At 46.2% G+C, this 9,568-nt stretch overlaps 1 long non-coding RNA gene across 2 annotated transcripts in view; it reads right to left on the reverse strand.

The window, feature by feature from the left end:
• LOC137637270 (uncharacterized) overlaps positions 1-9,350 on the reverse strand; it is a 30,907-nt gene extending 21,557 nt beyond the window's left edge. Inside the window, exon 1 of one of the 2 annotated variants that reach the window (XR_011043508.1) lies at positions 9,216-9,350. This is a non-coding gene — a long non-coding RNA (uncharacterized lncRNA). The remainder of the gene's footprint in view (positions 1-9,215) is intronic. The other variant, XR_011043509.1, reaches the window with a different exon arrangement.
• Between the last annotated feature and the right edge of the window lie 218 nt (positions 9,351-9,568).

Here is a 9,568-nt window from a genome sequence, read left to right on the forward strand (position 1 = left end):
ACGTCCTTTGGGGGTAAAAGGGTTAACTAAGATATAATAACAATACAGTATATTTTAAATATGATATTTTAATTATAAAATGTTATTTTGATAATAAAATAAATTTTTGAATATACTTACCCGGTGATTATAATAGCTGCAACTCTGTTGCTCGACAGAAAACTCTAAGGTAAAACTCGCCAGCGATCGCTACATAGGTAGCGGGTGTGCCCAACAGCGCCATCTGTCGTCCAGATACCCAGTACTCAATGTAAACAAAGACTCAATTTTCTCCTCGTTCCACTGCGTCTCTATTGGGGAGGAAGGGAGGGTCCTTTAATTTATAATCACCGGGTAAGTATATTCAAAAATTTATTTTATTATCAAAATAACATTTTTCAATATTTAACTTAGCCGGTGATTATAATAGCTGATTCACACCCAGGGGGGTGGGTAGAGACCAGCAATATATGTTTACATTATTATGAGCTAAGAGTTTTTATTTCATTTTAGAAGTTATCAAAATAACAAAAATAAAATAAATAGGTACCTGGTAAGGAAGTCGACTTGAACAATTACTCTGCCTTTTTAAGTACGTCTTCCTTATAGAGCCTCGCGATCCTCTTAGGATGCTGATCGACCCCTAGGATCTGAAGTATCAAGGGTTGCCACCCATACAACAGGACCACATCAAAACCCCTAATCTAGGCGCTCTCAAGAAATGACTTTGACCACCCGCCAAATCAACCAGGATGCGAAAGGCTTCTTAGCCTTCCGGACAACTCAAAAAACAACAATAAAAACATTTCAAGAGAAAGATTAAAAGGTTATGGAATTAGGGAATTGTTGTGGTTGAGCCCTCACCCACTACTGCACTCGCTGCTACGAATGGTCCCAGTGTGTAGCAGTCCTCGTAAAGAGACTGGACATCCTTAAGATAAAAAGACGCGAACACTGACTTGCTTCTCCAATAGGTTGCGTCCATTATACTTCGCAGAGATCTATTTTGTTTAAAGGCCACGGAAGTTGCGACAGCTCTAACTTCGTGTGTCCTTACCTTCAGCAAAGCTTGGTCTTCCTCACTCAGATGGGAATGAGCTTCTCGTATTAACAGTCTGACAAAATAGGATAAAGCATTCTTTGACATAGGCAAAGATGGTTTCTTAACAGAACACCATAAAGCTTCAGAAAGGCCTCGTAAAGGTTTAGTTCGTTTTAAATAGAACTTAAGAGCTCTCACAGGGCATAAGACTCTTTCCAGTTCATTGCCTACCATATTCGATAAGCTGGGAATATCGAACGATTTCGGCCAAGGTCGAGAAGGCAGATCGTTTTTGGCTAGAAAACCAAGTTGTAGTGAACATGTAGCCTTTTCTGATGAAAATCCGATGTTCTTGCTGAAGGCATGAATCTCACTGACTCTTTTAGCTGTGGCTAAACATACCAGGAAAAGAGTCTTTAAGGTGAGATCTTTCAGGGAGGCTGATTGTAGCGGCTCGAACCTGTCTGACATAAGGAATCTTAGTACCACGTCTAAATTCCAACCAGGTGTAACCAAACGACGCTCCTTCGTGGTCTCAAAAGACTTAAGGAGGTCCTGTAGATCTTTATTGTTGGAAAGATCTAAGCCTCTGTGACGGAAGACTGATGCCAACATGCTTCTGTAACCCTTGATAGTGGGAGCTGAAAGTGATCGTTCTTTCCTCAGGTATAAGAGGAAGTCAGCTATTTGAGTTACAGAGGTACTGGTCGAGGATATAGATACTGACTTGCACCAGTTTCGGAAGATCTCCCACTTCGATTGGTAGACTTTGAGAGTGGATGTTCTCCTTGCTCTTGCAATCGCACTGGCTGCCTCCTTCGAAAAGCCTCTAGCTCTCGAGAGTCTTTCGATAGTCTGAAGGCAGTCACACGAAGAGCGTGGAGGCTTTGGTGTACCTTCTTTACGTGTGGCTGACGTAGAAGGTCCACCCTTAGAGGAAGAGTTCTGGGAACGTCTACTAGCCATCGAAGTACCTCGGTGAACCATTCTCTCGCGGGCCAGAGGGGAGCAACTAGCGTCAACCTTGTCCCTTCGTGAGAGGCGAACTTCTGCAGTACCTTGTTGACAATCTTGAACGGTGGGAATGCATATAGATCTAGATGTGACCAATCTAGGAGAAAGGCATCTATATGAACTGCTGCTGGGTCCGGGATTGGTGAGCAATATATTGGGAGCCTCTTGGTCATCGAGGTTGCAAAGAGATCCATGGTTGGTTGGCCCCAAGTGGCCCAAAGTCTCTTGCATACATCCTTGTGGAGGGTCCATTCTGTTGGAATTACTTGTCCCTTCCGACTGAGACAATCTGCCATGACATTCAAGTTGCCTTGGATGAACCTCGTTACTAGCGATATGTTTTGACCTTTTGACCAGATGAGCAGGTCCCTTGCTATCTCGTACAACGTCAGTGAGTGGGTCCCTCCTTGCTTGGAGATGTACGCCAAAGCAGTGGTGTTGTCCGAGTTCACCTCCACCACTTTGCCTTGAAGGAGAGACCTGAAGCTTTTCAAGGCCAGATGTACTGCCAGTAGCTCCTTGCAGTTGATATGCATTGTCCTTTGACTCGAGTTCCATAATCCCGAACATTCCCGACCGTCTAATGTCGCGCCCCAGCCTACGTCCGATGCGTCCGAGAAGAGAACGTGGTTGGGAGTCTGAACAGCCAGGGGCAGACCCTCTCTGAGGTTGATACTGTCCTTCCACCAAGTCAGGCAAGACTTCATCTTCTCGGAAATGGGGATCGAGACCGCTTCTAGCGTCTTGTCCTTTTTCCAGTGAAATGCTAGGTGATATTGAAGAGGACGGAGGTGTAGTCTTCCTAATGACACAAACTGTTCCAGGGATGATAGCGTCCCTATCAGACTCATCCACTTCCTGACTGAACATCGTTCCTTCTTCAGCATGTTCTGGATGCATAACTGGGCTTGGCTTGTTCTGGGGGCCGACGGAAAAGCCCGAAAAGCTAGACTGTGAATCTCCATCCCTAAATACACAATAGTTTGGGATGGGACCACTTGTCGACTTTTCCATATTGACAAGGAGACCCAATTCCTTGGTCAGATCTAGAGTCCACTTTTGATCCTTCAGACAGCGACGACTGGAAGAAGCTCTGAGAAGCCAGTCGTCCAAATAGAGGGAGGCTCGGATGTCCGCTAAATGAAGGAATTTGGCTACATTCCTCATCAGCCTCGTAAACACAAGAGGAGCTGTGCTTAGGCCAAAGCACAGGGCTTGAAACTGGTAGACAACCTTTTCGAAAACGAATCTCAGAAAAGGTTGGGAGTCCGGGTGGATGGGGACGTGGAAGTAGGCGTCCCTTAGGTCTAAAGAGACCATCCAGTCTTCCCTTCTGACCGCTGCTAGAACCGACTTTGTGGTCTCCATGGAGAACGTCTGCTTTGTGACAAAGACATTCAGAGCACTGACGTCTAGCACCGGCCTCCACCCTCTTGTCTTCTTTGACACCAAGAAGAGTCGGTTGTAGAATCCCGGGGTTTGATGGTCCGAGACTTTGACCACCGCTCCCTTCTCTAGTAAAAGAGACACTTCCTGTTTCAAGGCTCGTCTCTTGTCTTCCTCTCTGTACCTGGGAGAGAGATCGATGGGAGACGTTGCTAGAGGGGGTTTCCGTACAAACGGGATCTTGTACCCCTCTCTGAGCAACTTCACAGATTGTGCATCTGCGCCTCTCTTTTCCCAGGTCTGCCAGAAGTTCTTGAGTCTGGCTCCCACTGCTGTCTGAAGAAGCTGGCAGTCAGACTCTGCCCTTAAAGGACTTGGTTCCTTTCTTCTTTCCTCGTTTCCCTTCGGCACGAGCACCTCCTCTGCTGGAGGCTCTGCCACGAAAGGGTGGAATAAAACGGGACGCTGGAGTGTCCATCCTTGGTCTAGCTGACAAGGTAGGCAAAGGGGTGGCTTTGCGAGCGGAGGACGCAACAAGATCGTGAGTGTCCTTCTGTATCAAAGAAGCGGCAATTTCCTTAATCAGGTCTTCTGGAAAAAGGCACTTGGAAAGAGGAGCAAACAGAAGTTCGGATCTCTGGCATGGTGTAACTCCAGCTGAAAGGAATGAGCATAGGTTTTCACGCTTCTTAAGGACTCCGGACACAAATGATGCAGCAAGCTCATTAGACCCATCACGTACGGCCTTGTCCATGCAGGACATAATGAGCAAGGAAGTCTCCTTCTCTGTCGGAGAGATCTTTCTGCTTAGAGCTCCTAGACACCAGTCTAAGAAGTTAAAAACTTCGAAGGCTCTAAAGATACCTTTCAACAGGTGGTCCAGGTCCGAAGATGACCAACATATCTTTGAGCGTCTCATGGCAAGGCGGCGGGGAGAGTCTACGAGACTTGAGAAGTCGCCCTGGGCAGAGGCAGGAACTCCCAAGCCGAGAACTTCTCCCGTGGCATACCAGACGCTCGATCTAGAAGAGAGTCTAGCAGGGGGAAACGTAAAAGCTGTCTTCCCTAAACTCTTCTTGGACTGCAGCCATTCTCCTATCACACGCAAAGCTCTCTTGGACGAGCGTGCAAGGACGAGTCTAGTAAAGGCAGGAGTGGTTGACGGCATGCCTAACACAAACTCTGACGGAGGAGAACGCGGAGCCACAGAAACAAACTGGTCCGGAAACATCTCTTTGAACAGGGCCAAAACTTTCCTAAAGTCCAAAGAGGGTTGAGTAGACTTAGGCTCGTCCAGTTCTGAATGCGGTTCATCTACGTGTGCAGCAACATCATCATCAGAAAGTCCCTCATCCGATAACTGATGAGGGAACGGCAACGGAGTGGGTAACGGCTGGTTAGCTGAGTCCGGTCGCACGGGTGCATGCGTGACTGAGCCGGACGCAACGTCATGGAACTGCTGCCCAGTCTGTGAGCTGGCAACAACCATAGCAGCGCGGGGACGCACAGCGTCTACTCCAGACTGTCTGGACTGATGTGGGTGAGCAGTGGCAACCACACTGGGTTGCGGAGGTTGACGCACCGCGTCAAAACAAAACAACTCTGACGGTTGTTGAACCTCACGAACGTCAACGGATACCTCCGTGCGTCGCTGAACGTCAACATGCGGCTGGCAGATCACACTGGAACGCATGGGTGGCGGAACTCTCTCAACTGGCGTGCGTGAGAAGGTTACCTCAGCGTCCACAGGACGCACAACCGATCGTGTGGGTGGTTGTAGGCAAGGAGCTGCACTAGCTGGTGCGGCAGCAACCTTCTCCGCACGAAAGTCCTGCATAAGAGACGTTAGTTTAGACTGCATGTCTTGCAGTAAAGACCACTTAGGGTCTACAGGAGCAGGTGCGGCGACAGACGGTGTAACTGTCTGAAGCGGTACCGCTTTGCCTCTCTTAGGAGGTGAGCAGTCATCGGATGACTGCAGCGAGTCCGAACTGACCCAGTGGCTACAACTGGGCCGTTGGACTTGTGCGGAAGGGACCGACTTGCGCTTTAACAGTCGTGAGACCTTGGTCCATGGTTTCTTGCGAGAAACACCTTCCGAAGACGAGGTATAAAAGGGCTCTCTCGTCTTTGTTAGGCAGGGGCGATCTTGGGTAGAAACGCCCGATACCACGGAGGGAACGTCTGTTCGCTGATTAAAGCCTCTCGAACCCATTTGTCGTACGACATTGCTTCTCCCCTGGACTTGGGAGCTTGCAAGAGGTCCCGGACTAGGAGGACGACAGGCACGAACAGACGAACCCTCAAGCGCAACACTATCCACAACACTATCACTCACTTTATCACTTCCCACTGCACTTTTGCACTTCAGCTCCTTCACATCCGCCATGAGCTGATTACGGTCACTAACAAGGGACTCAACTCTCTCACCCAGAGCTTGGATGGCACGCATCATATCAGCCATCGAAGGTTCCTGAGTGCCAGGAGGGGGATTAGGAGCAACCACTACAGGGGAAGGAATAGGTTGTGGGGCATGTGGAGAGGAAATATCAATAGAACGAGAGGAACTTCTCCTAACTCTATCTCTCTCTAGCCTACGTGTATACTTTTGGAATTCGATAAAATCGAATTCCGAAAGCCCAACGCACTCACACTGATCTTCCAATTGACAGGTTTTATCCCGACAATTGGAACAAACAGTGTGAGGGTCGATAGAAGCCTTCGGAAGACGCCTTGAACAGTCCCTAGCATTGCACTTCCTAAATTTTGGGACTTGTGAAGGGTCAGCCATTTTGAATTGGTCAAAGGGGAATTCAAAAACTATCAAAAAGTCATCAACAAAGAATCCGTTATCAAAAAGAGTTCAAGGATTTGTGAAGAGAAACCCTGCACAGCGAAAGCTCAAAACTAGAATAATGTACTTCACCAATTAGTTGTGAAAAAACTCCAGTTTAGCAACAGCGAGTAAGTACGTCTTGTCGATAGCACGACAGAGAGAAAATTGAGTCTTTGTTTACATTGAGTACTGGGTATCTGGACGACAGATGGCGCTGTTGGGCACACCCGCAACCTGTGTAGCGATCGCTGGCGAGTTTTACCTTAGAGTTTTCTGTCGAGCAACAGAGTTGCAGCTATTATAATCACTGGCTAAGTTAAATATTGAAAAAGGGAAGTTAGTGACATGTCCTGCTCTGGGGGGAGAGGTGGAGCTGCTTCGCTAGGGGAAGCAACGTCATCTCTCGAAACCCGAGGCTGGTTAGAAATAATTCAATCTATGCTACCACTCGACGGTCTCTCAAAAGAGACCGACCAAGTGGGAGCTTCGGAAGAGGTTTAAGCAACGGAAGAAGAGGCCTTGGGTTTTTCTTCCTTCGAAGTAACCTTCGAAGGAGAAATGTCCCACTTGGACTTCGTCTTCCGCCGTCGCGAAAACCTCTCCCAATGGGAGGCAGACCACTCCCTACACTTGTTGACATTATCACACAGCTGGCCCGTAAAAGAAGGCCAAAGGGCGTGAGGATCAGTCTCGACTGCCGACATGAACGTTCCACAAGGGCGGTCGGGAAAACCAGGGTAGGTGCGCATGGTCGCAGAGGCCAACTTCACGTACACCGTAACTAGAAAAAGAAAGAACAATGATTGTTAATGGCTGCCAATATGACGGCGAGGATGAGAGCGGACACGTCCGACCACCATCCGAGCCAAGAGCAAAGTGAGCTCAAGCACAGGTGTGTGAGGGGGGGTAGCATGCTACCCTCCCCTAACCCCGCTAACTAGCGGTGTGGGTAGTAAACCCTCATTAAAAATTAATGGCTCGTCATTTCAGCTACGCCGAAAGTAATACCCCTATTAAATAGCGTGGTTTGTATTCCAGTTACGGAACAAACTAATTTGTTATATATACAACCAAAGGTTAGGGTAGGCAACATCTAGTTAAGATGTTTAGGAGGATTAAGCCAATGTCAATCAGCCAACCCAAACTAACCTTTCTTTTCCGTGCGCTTGTAGGCCTGCTTTTGTTGGCCGTGTGATTTCAAACTTTTCAACCCACCCGCGACCCAAGATTGACCTGAGCGAGGTCGGCCTTTCCAGCGCTAACCTCCAAGATGGACAGACGCATATCCTATACTGTAGTTTTCCTTTGAGCGATGTGGTTGAATTTATTACTCATATCGGTCAGCTTGATACTTTGAGGACGATTGTGTATAATAGATAATAGGAGATGCAGGAACCGCAATTGTCGTAAAAAATGCACATAAAGGTAATCCTAAGTAATATTTTTATTACAGTGTGGTTAAGATATAATCTAGAGTGCTGCCCACCATTTTATTGTGTAGGAGAGAGATTTATTTGATTCACTTTAACATAATGTAAGGATTTATTTTTTATTCCGTTTTAGTTTGTGACCTGGAGGGGGTCTGGGGCTTGCCCCAGGCTAAGGGTTATGCCCTGGGAACTATTAGGTTAGGTTAGGTGGGTTTGTGAGGTTCTATAGCCTTTTACAAATCTGGCTAGGGGTTGTGACCTGGGAAGGAGATCCGGGAGCTTGACCCGCCTAAGGGTTGTAACCTGGCAACTACTAGGTTAGGTTAGGTGGCTTTTTACAAATCTGGCTAGGGCTTGTGACCTGGGAAGGCTGTCCGGGGGCTTGCCCGCCTAGGGGTTATAACCTGGCAACTATTCGGTTAGGTCTGGTGGGTTTGTTAGGTTCAGTGGCCTTTTTACAAATCTCACAAGGGTTAAATAATCACGTTTAGTCCTATTTAACCACACCCAAAACCCAAGGTTCCCACCTGTGTCCGTCGAGTGTTCCTAGTACAGTATGTAGAACGTTGGGACAAACGAGTGAAATTTCAGTTATTTGATATCGTACAAAATCCCAAGCACAAAATTAGGGTTTTTTCGGTGTTCCAACACGTTTCTTGTTACCTATTCTCACATGTTTCCGACATTCATGCGCAAAGTGGTCCTAGGGTGTAGATTGTTGACAAGCCTTCACAAAACTAGTGAATTCATTGATATCTCATTCGGTTATAATTCCAGTGGGGGTGTAGGCTATGTATGATAGCGGCCACCTGTATGTATTATTATGTCTGACTTAGAATACGGCAGTGTAAGGGGGGGTCGCAGGGGGCGTCAGCATCCCCCTCCCCCCCTCATTAGGTAAGTAGGTAAGGACAGGGGTTGTAAGTTAGGTGGGGGGGGGGAAGTTTAGTTAGTTGACGTAAATTTTTAATCCACACGGGAGGAACTGGCCGCTGATATACAAAGGCCCCTCATATGGTTATAATTCCAGTGAAAAAACAGCCAATTTCTGACATTTTTTACTCTATTTTCTAGATATCCCAAACCTCTCCCAACAAACTACGAAAGCAACAAAGTTTTACCTATCCACCATAGGTGGGCTAGGGTCTAGCCTACAACACTTGTCAAAAGTGAGGCTAAAATAGAACAAAACACGACATATTTCCGTAATAAAACAGTTATTTCAAATATTGGATTAAATTTACAAACTGAAAAATCAGTTTTGAAACCGTAGGCAACACCCATAACCTACGATTTCACAGGCCAGTGCCGAAATAAAGTCCAAAAACCCTGGTTTTATTTAAAATATGAATGAAAAGTGAAAATAATCAATAAAATAAGAAATAAAATCAATCAGATACATAAATATGGTACGTGACCTCTAGTCAAAAACATCCCCAAATGATACGCCGTCAAAATCCTGCTTTATCGGTTAAATAACATAATTCCCGGCTAAATAACGTCAAAATAAACCATATTCAACACTTACTGTCTTCTGTTTCTTGCAATCTGAAATAGACATCTTTTTCTACACTTCAAATTATGAAAACATTTATGATTTGACGACGGAAGAACTTGGGACTCATGGGAGGAGTATAGACGACTGAATCTTGATATATAATGGATCAAAAGTGTCAATTTGAAGGTTATTGAATCCCTTATAAAGTGACTTATGATCCATTATACTTCAAGATTCAGTCGTCTATACATGTAAACAAAAGCGCCAGTTGATTCTTCTTCTTCATATTTCTTCAACGACTTCATGACCAGTTGCTAGGATAAATATATCCCTTTTAAATTATGTAAATACATTTGTGTGATGTTTAGGATAGATATATCCCT

This window comes from Palaemon carinicauda, unplaced genomic scaffold, assembly GCF_036898095.1.
Source record: "Palaemon carinicauda isolate YSFRI2023 unplaced genomic scaffold, ASM3689809v2 scaffold619, whole genome shotgun sequence".
In the NCBI taxonomy this organism is placed as follows: Eukaryota; Metazoa; Arthropoda; class Malacostraca; order Decapoda; family Palaemonidae; genus Palaemon; species Palaemon carinicauda.